The sequence below is a fragment of the Callithrix jacchus genome, chromosome X (assembly GCF_049354715.1).
Source record: "Callithrix jacchus isolate 240 chromosome X, calJac240_pri, whole genome shotgun sequence".
NCBI classification, from domain to species: Eukaryota; Metazoa; Chordata; class Mammalia; order Primates; family Cebidae; genus Callithrix; species Callithrix jacchus.
Genome location: NC_133524.1, coordinates 48,085,210 through 48,097,706, shown reverse-complemented (window position 1 = coordinate 48,097,706; position 12,497 = coordinate 48,085,210). Strand labels below are relative to the sequence as shown.

General features: G+C 45.9%; 1 long non-coding RNA gene across 1 annotated transcript; it reads left to right on the top strand.

The window, feature by feature from the left end:
• Positions 1-8,548: 8,548 nt before the first annotated feature.
• Positions 8,549-11,565, top strand: LOC118150432 (uncharacterized). The gene is made up of 3 exons (XR_004738533.3): positions 8,549-8,581; positions 9,531-9,638; positions 11,130-11,565. It is a non-coding gene; the product is annotated as an uncharacterized LOC118150432 (long non-coding RNA).
• Positions 11,566-12,497: the final 932 nt, after the last annotated feature.

The window sequence follows — 12,497 nt, the reverse complement described above, 5'->3', positions numbered from 1 at the left end:
TTTTCCATGTAACCAAACACCACCTGTTTCCCCAAAACTACTGAAATAATAATAAAATAAAATAAAGTAAAAAAACCAAAAACTCTAAACCCATTAAGATAAGGCAGGACTGATGGGTTGGGGCCAGATCATGCAGGGGTTTGACGTGTGTGTGTGTGTGTGTGTGTGTGTGTGTGTGTGTGTGTGTGTTTAGAAATTTATTTATTGTTAGATACAGGTTCTTGCTATATTGCCCAGGCTGGACTCGAATTCCTGGGCTCAAGTGATCCTCCCACCTAGGCCCATGGAGAATCTGGGACTATAGGTGCATGCTATTATATCCAGCTTAGAAATATATTAAAATTTTTTTTTCTTGAGACGGTGTCTTGCTCTGTCACCCAGGCTGGAGTGCAGTGGCACGATCTTGGCTCACTGCAACCCCTGCATCCTGAGTTCAAGCCATTCTCCTGCTTCAGCCTCCGGAGTAGCTGGAACTACAGGCGCGTGCCACCATGCCCAGCTAATTTTTTGTATTTTTAGTAGAGACGGGTTTTCACCGTGTTAGCCAGGATGGTCTCCATCTCCTGACCTCGTGATCCACCCACCTCAGCCTCCCAAAGTGCTGGGATTACAGGTATGAGCCACCGCCCCCGGACCCAATATATTTAAATTTTATTAATCAAAAGCCTTGATGGACCAAGGGTTTATCCAGAGCGGGGTGTGGAATTTGGGAAGGGTTTATAGCAGGAAAGTGACCACAGCATGAGCCCAGCTAGACCATGCACCGAGTAGCCTGTGGAAAGTCATTTATTCTCTCAGAACTTGTTTCTTATAGAAAAGGGGGATCATGGTGGTCCCTAGCTCACAGGGTGACTGAGAGACTTAGGAGTAAGTTCTGCCGGGAGCGGAGGAGCGTGCCTGTAATCCCAGCTACTCGGAAGGCTTGAGCCCAGGAGTTCTGGGCTGTAATGCGCTATATGGATTGGGTGTCCACACTAAGTTCGGCATCAGTATGGTGACCTCCTGGGAGCGGGGGACCACCAGGTTGCCTAAGGAGGGTGAATCAGCCCAGGTCGGAAACGGAGCAGGTCAAAACTCCCGTGCTGATCAGTAGTGGGATCGCGCCTGTGAATAGCCACTGCACCCCAGCCTGGGCAACATAGCGAGACCCCCGTCTCTTTAAAAAAAAAGGCAGTAAGTTCTGCTATGTATTCAGAGCTAACTATATGTCCTAATCACTTTACATGTATTATTATCCCCATTTTAGAGAACAAAAAACACTGTTCCGGTGCAGTCCTTAAGACAGTTTGGGTTCAAATCCCGTCTCTGCCACTTAAGGATGTTTCCCCAATTGTAGTATGGGGAGAATAAAGTTGCCTATTTGTGAGGATTAAATGAGATAACAAATGAAGCGCATTTAGAATGACAAAAAGCAAAAGAAAACAAAAAAAAAAGAGGAAAAGAAGAAAAATCAAAACACATGAAGGGCATTTAGAATTATTCCTAGTCCAGGCCGGGCACAGTGGCTCACGCCTATAATCCCAGCACTTTGGAAGGCCGAGGCGGATGGATCACGAGATCAAGAGATCGAGACCATCCTGGTCAACAAGGTGAAACCCCGTCTCTACGAAAAATACAAAAATTAGCTGGGCATGGTGGTGCACGCCTGTAGTCCCAGCTACTCGGGAGGCTGAGGCAGGAGAATTGCTTGAACCTAGAAGGCAGAGGTTGCGGTGAGCCAAGATCGTGCCATTGCACTCCAGTCTGGGTAACAACAGCGAAACTCCGCCTTAAAAAAAAAAAAAGAATGATTTCTAGTCCATACAAGCAGTCAATAAACATTAGACATTGAAGCCTCCCTGTGCAAAATTGCTCACAATTTTCTCACAAACCAGCTAGGAGAAAAAGTAAGAGACAATCCCACTTCTATGCAATGCATGATGAATATTACTGGTAGACATAATCAACACAAAATTACACAGCGCTTAATTGAATCTCTTAATGGTTTCTTATTCTCATTAATGGTTATTAATAATTAGTAATAACCATTAATTATTTATAAGATATCCCCCACAAGGCCTTACTATTTTGGTGATATATATAGCAGGGTTTTTAGAATGAAATGATTAATGAATAAATAAAGTACTCTATAGATTATCAGTAGGTCCAAAGTATCATAAATGTATGTCCCCAGATCTGTTAACACCAGAGGAATGAATGCATTTTCTTGTAATTTTAATTTAAAAAGCCAGAAACTCAGGATCTGGAAGAATTTGCTTTAAAAATAAATAAAAAGCTAGAAGCAATACTTGTTTAATTATACAATTTTTAACTTTTTTCTTTTTTTTAGTCTTAAGGTTATACCTGAAATTTATACAATTTTAAAAAATATAAAATAGTAAAACAGCAAAATTAAACTTCGAAGATAAAAACTAAGTGAAAAAAAGAAACCGAAAATTAAAAGCCAAAATATTAAAAACGAAGGCGCAAAACCTTCGCACCTTTCCAAACTAGGATTCGTACAGATGCCACCTAAATGTAAAACACTCTCTGCTCGCTTTTCCCGGCCTCTGCTTCCGCCAAGACTCTTAAGTCATAGCGACCTCTGGGCCACCATTGTCCTCGTCCAGAATCCGCTTTCTCCTTTTCTAAAAAATTCCACTAGCCCTACAAACGTGGCCTTTTTGGGAAAGCTTTCATTTTGGAAAAAAAAAAAGGCGGGGGTTGGGGGCCAGAGGGGTCGGTCTGGGATCTGACCTTGAAAAAGGTTTTTTGACTCATCAAATTTAAATATATTAAAAACAATCACACGCGCACATACAGGTGACATTTTCCGTACCAGGATTCATTCCGGGGAAGAGGGACGGGGGAGTCTGGATAAAAGGCACTACCTAAGCTCTATAAGAGAAAACCAAACTAGCAGCGCGTTCAATCAGTCTTTGTTTTGCACCCGCCTCCAGATTTTCGTTTTCTAGAACTGCGTCTGCGCAGAGACTCCGGGGTGAAATGAGAACCAACACTGCCCTACTGCCTTCCAACCCAGGTGACATTGGGCACGGAACAAGAGACCAGACAAGGTCCAACAGAGAAGCCGGGATGGGTCGGAGGCTCTTTCCAACCCAGCCGTTCTCTGCGCCAACAGCTGTCCGGGAGGGGGCGGAGCCAGGTGTGACAGTTCTGAGGGCCAAAGACAGACTTTGGGTTAATCATGTTCTTTGGAGCAGCTTGACACCTTTAGAGGGTGGGCTCTATAGCTGAAAGTACGGCAGGCGGACCAATCAGAAGTTCCTACTCTGATGGCCTGGGAGGTGCAGCACTAGACGTTGCGGAGCCGATTTGACAGCAGGCCTGACAGTAAGAGAGAAGTTAGAATTCACAGTTCATCCATGAGAAGGGGGCGGGGATTGGAACTTGATTGATGGCTTTTCCGACCAGTGAGAACGTCTAAAGCGGGGGCCCTTGAGTAATACGTGGCTTTTGGTAGTAGAGGGTTGGTCCTTGCTTTGATTGACCCTCTTATCATCCAATAAACACGTCCGCTTCAGTTGGGGGCGGGGAGACTGAGTGCAGAAAAGACGGGGTCTTGTCCTCTATAATCCCAGCACTTTGGGAGGCCGAGGCGGGTGGATCACGAGATCAAGAGATCGAGACCATCCTGGTCAACAAGGTGAAACCCCGTCTCTACTGAAAATACAAAAAATTAGCTGGGCATGGTGGTGCGTGCCTGTAGTCCCAGCTACTCGGGAGGCTGAGGCAGGAGAATTGCTTGAACCCAGAAGGCGGAGGTTGCGGTGAGCCGAGATCGTGCCATTGCACTCCAGTTTGGGTAACGACAGCGAAACTCCGTCTCAAAAAAAAAACAATAGAGGAAACCCAATTCCACCAGTAGCTCCCTACCCATTTATCTGTTCTTTATTTTATTTATTTATTTATTTTTGAGACAGAGTCTTGCTCTGTTGCCCAGGCAGGAGTTCAGTGGCACCATCTCGGCTCACTGCAACCTTCGCCTCCAGAGTTCCAGCAAGTCTCCTGCCTCAGCCTCCCAAGTAGCTGGGATAACAGGCCCTGCCATCATGCCCGGCTAATTTTTGTATTTTTAGTAGAGACAGAGTTTCACCATGTTGGCCAGATTGGTCTCGAACTCTTCACCTCAGGTGATCCGCCCATCTCGGCCTTCCAAAGTGTTGGGATTACAGGCTTGAGCCACCGCGCCCTGCCGTTTCTGTTTTTTTAAAAGGCATATGATGCTTTAAAAAGTTTGAAAGTCACAAATTTACAACAGTTTAGCTTTTCTGTGCTGTACAGAAACGATGGCCTCACCGCACCTGTTAAAAAAGAGCCTGCCCAGAAAAGGCAGTCTGGGTTGGAGAACTGGCCTAGGATTGGAATTAGATTTGAGGTTTTAGGGTCTGCGAGGCTACACTGGAGGGCGGGTGTTTCCAATAGAAGATTTCTGGGGTGAGCAATGGCAGGGTTCTAGGGACAATATTGGGGTCTGTGGAGACCAGTAATAGTGGAAAAGTTAAGCTGTTCTAAAGCTGTGACTTTCAAACATTTTAAAGCATCACATGCCCTTTTAAAAACAGCTAAGTGGCCGGGCACGGTGGCTCATACCTGTAATCTCAGCACTTTGGGAGGCCGAGGCGGACGGATCACGAGGTCGGGAGATCGAGACCATCCTGGCTAATATGGTGAAATCCTGTCTCTACTAAAAAGACAAAAAGTTAGCAGGGCATGGTGGCACGTGCCTGTAGTCCCAGCTACTCAGGAGGCTGAGGCAGGAGAATCACTTGAACCTGGGAGGCAGAGGTTACAGTGAGCCGAGATCACACCACTGCACTCTAGCCTGGGCAACAGAGTGAGACTCTGTCTCAAAAACAACAACAACAACAAAAACTCAGCTAAGCGGTAGGGAACTACTGGTGGAATTGATCAGTCTGGGTCACTCATGTAGATGCCCATAGTAAAAGCCTGTTCTCTGAGACCGACTGGAATCAAACAGCTGATGCACTTCCAGGTCACTGCCACCATCCCCTGAACACGGCAATGCAGCCACCATCATAGACTGGGCACAGAGTAAAGTACTCTATGTTCCCGACACAGACCATTTTCAGTCTGATGGTGGTGTGCCTTTTGTTGCAAAGGCCACCCAACTATGGGCCTGTGGTCAAAGCCTTCCACAGATGTTCTATGCGCCCTACCATGGGCAGGTATCTGATAATGTTCAACATTGAGATGGCCTCCTCAAAAATGAACTCAAGAAGACTTCAGAACCTACCTCTTTCTCCTTCTCCTGGTCCACTCACCTTAGTAAGACAGTTTGGTCACTAAATATGGCTGTCCCAAGGATGGGATCATCTCCCATTCGGTACCTCAGATAATGGTCAGGACTAAAGGGGTGGGTTATAGAGGCATTTGGGATTCTGCCCTGGCCATTCCTGGACCTGATGTATTTTTCTTTCCTTTAACAGTAATCCCAGGTCCCAGGCTAGCCTAGTTGGTAACCCTTCAGGCAGCAGCCCAGCCCAAAAGAGGCCTAGGGGACTTAAACTTTTTTTTTATTTGAGACTGAGTCTTGCTCTGTTGCCTAGGCTGGAGTGCAGTGGCACAATCTCAGCTCACTTCAACCTCTGCCTCTTGGATTCAAGTGATTCTCATGCCTCAGTCTCCCAAGTATCTGGGATTACAGGCACCTACCACCATGCCTGACGAATTTTTGTATTTTCAGTAGAGATGAGGTTTCACCATATTGACCAGGCTGGTCTTGAACCCCTGATCTCAGGTGATCTTCCCACCTTGGCGTCCCAAAGTGCTGGGATTACAAGCGTGAAGTACTGCGCCCGGCTGGGACTTAAACTTAATTCTGGTCAGTCATCTGAATTTTCTTGTTGGGTGGACACAGTCCTGGATCCTAATGGCAGTGATCACTTGATTGAGTATACTGCTCACCAAGTTCCCATACAGGAAGCAGCTCACACTGGCTAAGATAGGAGACATTAAAAAAAAAAAAACAACTGTGTAAATTTTATAAAAATGCCTTTGACCCTCTTGCACTCGACTCTTCTGGATGAAAGATCTGGGTACAAATAGGGGATGATTGGGAAAAAATGAAGTTACAGGCTCTGGGATGGTACACATTGATTTCATGAGATGTGGAAGGAGAGCATTTGGGGAGTGATACGGTTTGGCTCTGCATCCCCACCCAAATCCCAGGTTGAATGGTAATCCCCACATGTCAGGGGAGGGACCTAATGGGAGGGGATTGGATCATGAGGGCAATTTCCCCCATGCTGTTCTCGAGATAGTGAGTGAGTTCTCACGAGATCTGATGGTTTAAAAAGTGTGTGGTGCTGGGCGTGGTGGCTAATGCCTGTAATCCCAGCACTTTGGGTGGATTGCTTGAGTTCAGGAGTTTGAGACCATCCTGGGCAACATGGTGAAATCCTGTCTCTACTAAAAGCACAAGAATTAGCTGGGCGTGGTGGTGTGTGCCTGTAGTCCTAGCTACTTGGGAGCCTGAGGCAGGAGAATCACTTGAACCCGGGAGGCCGAGGTTGCAGTGAGCCAAGATTGTGCCATTGCACTCCAGCCTGGGTGACAGAGCAACACCCCATCTCAAAAAAAAAAAAAAAAAAAAAATGCTTGGCTTTCTTCTCTCACTCTCTCTCCTGCTGCCTTGTGAAGAAGATTCTTGCTTCTGCTTCACCTTCTGCCATGATTGTAAATTTCCTGAGGCCTCCCCAGCCATGCAGAACTCTGAGTCAATTAAACCTCTTTTTTTCATAAGTTACCCAGTCTCGGGTAGCTCTTAATAGCAGTCTGAAAATGGACTAATACAGGGAGGGAATCTCTTAGACCCTGAGAAGTGTGAGATGAGGAGACAATGAATTCTCTCTTTGTCTCCTAGATTGAGCACTGCAGCCCAACAAACAATCATCTGCTCTGCTGGAGTCAAGCAGCAGGTGCAGCTGGCAATCTGACCTGCTGCCAGGTTCGTCATCACTGTCGTTGGGCGACAAAAACAGAAAAAAAAAACATGTGAGCATGGCTGGCCCTGAATTACACTGCTGTGCCTGATGCCATCAACAATAGCTCCTGAACACAGGCTTCCCTCATACCTGTAGACTTATATGGGCCAGCACAATCTTGTTTAGATCTGACTGATCCAAATTCATCTGCTTCTTCTGACACCGGAGTGGCCTTGGATTATGCCGTGTTTAGCAACTGAGCCACAAGTACTAAGATGCTACTTGCTATCGGTGGAATGTGTGTTTATGTCCCCTCAAAATTCGTATGTTAAAATCCTAACCCCTAAGGTATTAGAAGGTAGGGCTTTGGGGAGGTGGTTAGGTCTTGAGGCCAGAGCCCTCATGAAAGGAATTAGTGACCTTATAAACGGGTCCCAGAGTGCTCCCTTGTCACTTTTTTTTTTTTTTTTTGAGATGGAGTTTCACTCTGTTGCCAGGCTGGAGTATAGTGGCATGATCTCAGCTCACTGCAACCTCTGCCTCCCGGGTTCAAGTGGTTCTCCTGCCTCAGCCTCCTGAGTAGCTGGAACTACAGGTATGTGCCACCACGCCCAGCTAATTTTTGTATTTTTAGTAGAGATAGGGTTTCACCATGTTGGCCAGGATGGTCTCGATCTCTTGACCTCATGATCCACCTGCCTTGGCCTTCCAAAGTGCTGGGATTACAGGCATGAGCCACTGCACCCGGCCTCTTTCTCTTTCTTCTTTATTTCTTGCTCTGTCACCCAGGCTGGAGTACAGTGGTGCAATCATAGCTCACTACAGCCTCAAACTCTTGGCTTCAAGAGGTCCTCCTACCTTGGCTTCCCAAAGCACTGGGATTATAGGCATGAGCCACAGTGCCCATCCTTGATTGTGGTTTCTTTGGTTCCTTAATTGGATTCTTGGAGGGTCAGGGATTGGGCCTATGTGTGATTGCTGTTTGGAGACTTTGGAGGACCCTGTGGGAAACAGCTGCCCCAGACAGGTGGGAATGGGTCTTTAGGGAGGCATGGAGTTGGGTTTTTTAGGTAACAATCTCCCTTTAGATTCAGACCTACATGTATTTGGTGCGTAGCTCTACTATTTACTACTTCCTTACTACTAACATAGTACTTTGTTACTAATGACCTTGGTCAAGTTTCTGATTCCTTCTAAGCCTCAGTTTCCTTCTCTAGAAAATGGAGATAATGTATAATGCATATATTATGTAATACCGTAATACATGTATAGTATATAATATGTATAATGCCCTAGTATTGTTGCGGAAGATCCTCAGCATGTCCATAGTGCAAAACCATAGAAGATTTGCAAGAATAGGGGCAGTAACACACTGGGATGCACCCCTATGGATTCAGGACTTGGAGGGTGGGTGGGGGAGAGTGTGGATAGGGACTGGCTTTGCTGCAGGGCAGCTGCTCCGCCCCCCACACCTCTCTGTGATAAATCCTATCTATCTCCATGTGTCCTGTGAGGTACCTCCACTCCCTCGGACAAATTCGCCCTCCATGTATCCCATCAGGTTCACAGTTTGACTCAGATAAAGGCCAGCAATGGAGACAGTCCTGGGACAGATCTCCTGGTTTTCAGCCTAGGTGGGTATCTGGGAAGTTTGTAATCTTGTCAGCAGAGGGTAGGCAATGTGAGTTGCCCAGGGTGTGCACTGAAATATTCAGGAGCTTTATTTATTTTATTTTTTTAATTTTTATTTTCAGGAGCTTTATTTTAAGTAACTATTACATTGTCATCCTACAGCCTGAGCTCTTGACCTGAGCCTCACAGATGCCCCCTGCCCTCCACAATCACTGACCTCCACAGACCACTCATTCTTACAGTTTTGTTTCTTTTTCTAGTTTTACTGAACTGGCTAGAATATCCAATACAACGTGTTTTTTGTTTTTTGAGATGGAGTCTCTCTCTGTTGCCCAGGCTGGAGTGCAGTGGCGCTATCTTGGGTCACTGCAACCTCTGCCTCCTGGGTTCAAGCGGTTCTCCTACCTCAGCCTTCTGAGAAGCTAGGATTACAGATGCCTGCCACCATGTCTGGCTAATTTCAGTACAATCTTTTTTGTTTTCTTTTTTTTCTTTTGAGATGGAGTCTCGCTGTCACCCAGGCTGGAGTGCAGTGGCACAATCTCGACTCACTGCAACCTCCACCTCCCAGGTTCAAGTAATTCTCCTGCCTCAGCCTCCTGAGTAGCTGGGATTACAGGTGCACGCCACCACACCCAGCAAATTTTTGTATTTTTAGTAGAGTCGGGGTTTCACCATGTTGGTCAGGCTGGTCTCGAACTCTTAACCTTGTGATCCATCTGCCTTGGCCTCCCAAAGTGCTGGGATTACAGGCACGAGCCACTGTGCCCAGCCTTCAGTAGATGTTGAATGGGATTATTGATACTGGAACCTTTGTCTTTTTCCCGATTTAAAGGGAAATCTTTAAACTTTTCCAATTGAGAACACTTTTTGCAGAGACTATCACATTAAAAAAAAAACCACTTTCCATCTTTTCCTAGTTTGATAGGAGTTTTTTTTTTTTTTTGACAGGGTCTTGCTCTGTTGCCCACATTGAAGTGCAGTGTCATTGCTCACCACTAATTGCAGCATTGATCTCCCAGGGCTCAAATGATCCTCCCATCACAGCCTCCCAAGCAGGTAGGATAAGCACACACCACCACAGGCAGCTATTTTTTTTTTTTTTTGTAAAGACAAGGTTTTGCCATGTTGCCCTGGCTGGTCTTGAACTTCTGGACTCAAGCAATCCACCTGCTTCAGCCTCCCAAAGGGCTGAGATGCTGGGATTACAGGTGTGAGCCACGGTGCTCAGCCTTTTTTTTTCAGAGACAGGGTCTCATTCTATCACCCTGGCTGGAGTGCAGTGGTGCAATCATAGCTCACTGCAGCTTCGACCTCCTGGGCTCAAGCGATCCTCCCACTTCAGCCTCCTAAATAGCTAGAACTACAGGTCTGCACCACCACACCTGACTAATTTTTTAATTAAAAAATTATAAATGGATGTTAAGATTTGTCAGATGCCTTTTCTGTGTCTTTCTTGGCAATCACAAGAGTTTTCTCTTTTAATCTGTAAATATGGTAAATTAGTCAGGCAAGGTGGCTCACGCCTATAATCCCAGCATTTTGAGAAGCCAAGGTGGTCAGATCACTTGAGGCCAGGAGTTTGAGACCAGTCTGGCCAACATGGTGAAATCCCCCCCTCTATTAAAAATACAAAAAATTAGCTGGGTGTGGTGGTTGCATGCCTGTAGTCCCAGCTACTCGGGAGGCTGAGGCAATAGAATCACTTGAACTTGGGAGGTGGAGGTTTTAAGTGAGTGGAGATCATGCCACTGTACTCCAGCCTGGGCGACAGAGTGAGACTGTCTCAAAAAAAAAAAAAAAAAAAAAAGGCCAGGCATCATGGTGGCTCACGCCTGTAATCCCAGCACTTTGGGAGGCCGAGGCGGGTGGCTCATTTGAGATCAGGAGTTAGAGACCAGCCTGACCAACATGGTGAAACCCATCTCTACTAAAATACAAAAATTAGCTGGGTGTGGTGGTATGCACCTGTAATCCCAGCTACTTAGGAGGCTGAGTCAGGATAATGGCTTAAACCCAGGAGGCAGAGGTTGCAGTGAGCTGAGATTACGCCACTGCACTCCAGCCTGGGTGACAGAGCAAGACTCCCTCTCAAAAAAAAAAAAAAAGTAAATTGCATGATTTAATTTTCCAATATTAAACTAGCATTGTATTCCAGGGATAAGCCCAACTTGTTTATGATATATTAACCTTTTTATGTATTACTAGCAGTTCATTTAGGATTTTTGCATCTATGTTCATGAAGGAGATAAACCTGAAAATTTTCTTTATTTAAAAACTATTTTATTATTACTTTTATTTTTTAGAGCAGGGTCTTGTTCTGTTGCTCAGGCTAAAGTGCAGTGGTGTGGTCGTGTCTCACTGCAGCCTTGAACTCCTGGGCTTAAGTGATCCTCATACCTCAGCCTCCCAAGTAGCTGGAATTACAGGTACATTCCACCACATCTGGCTAAATTTTTATTTCTTTACAGACAGAGTCTCGCTATATTGCCCAGGCTGGTCTCAAACTCCTGGCCTCAAGTGATCCTTGTTTGTTATGCTATCTTTTAGGGGTTGAATTGTGTCCCCGGCCAAAAAGATGTTAAAGTCCTGACCGCCAGTAGCTCAGAATTTGATCTTATGTAAAGTTTGGAAATAAGGGTGTTGCGGGTGTGATTAGTTAGGACGATATCCTTATAAGAAGATGGCCATGTGAAGACAGAAACATACAGGGAGAATGCCATGTGGCATGGAAGCAGAGATTGGAGTTTTGCAGCTGCAAGCCAAGAAATGCCAAAAGTTGCTGGCAAACCACCAGAACCTAGGAGAGGAGAGGAAGGATTCATCCACAAGTTTCGGAGGGAGCATGGCCCTGCAGACACCTTGACTTCAGAATTCCAGCTTCCAGAACTGTGAAATAATAAATGTTTGTTGCTCTAAGCCACTCAGTTGGTGGTAGTCTGTAATGGCAGTTCTATGGAGACAATACACTATCCTCCTAAGATGAATTGGAAACTTAAGCCTCTTTTTTCCTCTTCTCTGTAAGAGTTTATGCAGTACTAAAGTAATCTGTTCCTTGGATGTTTTGTAGAACTCAACTGCAAAGCCCTCTGGGCTCACTGTTTTCTTTGTGGGAAGGTATTTTTTTTTTTTTAAGGAGTTTCACTCTTGTTGCCCAGGCTTGGCTCACTGCAACCTCCCCCTCCTAGGTTCAAGCGATTCTTCTGCCTCAGCCTCCTGAGTAGCTGGGATTACAGACATGCACCACCACACCCGGATAATTTTGTATTTTTAGTAGAGACGGAGTTTCTCCATGTTGGCCAGGCTGGTCTCAAACTCCCGACCTCAGGTGATCCACTCGTTTCGGCCTCCCAAAGTGTTGGGGTTACAGGTGTGAGCCACCACGCCCAGCCTGGTATTTCTTTTTTATTTTTGAGACGGAGTCTCTCTCTGTCACCCAGGCTGGAGCGTAGTGGCAGGATCTTGGCTCACTGCAACCTCCACCTCCCGGGTTCAAGTGATTCTTCTGCCTCAGCCTCCTGAGTATCTGGGACTACAGGTGTACATCACCACGCCCAGCTAATTTTTGTATTTTTAGGAGAGACAAGGTTTCACCATGTTGGCCAGGCTGGTCTTGAACTCCTGACCTCGTGATCCACCCACCTCGGCCTCCCAAAGTGCTGGGATTACAGGCGTGAGTCACTGCACCTGGCCAGGAAGGTATTTCTTGAATAGGAACGAAACTCTTAGTCATCTACTGTTTATCTTGAGCACTGAATATACAGATGGGAACAAGATAGGCAAAGTCCTTGCCCTCATGGAGTGACAGTTGACAGAAAAAAATATATATCTATTTATATTTATATCCCATTTCCATTGGTAATATCCAGTAGGCAACTGGATATGTGTGTCTGGGCCCTGCAGAGGGGCCTGGGATAC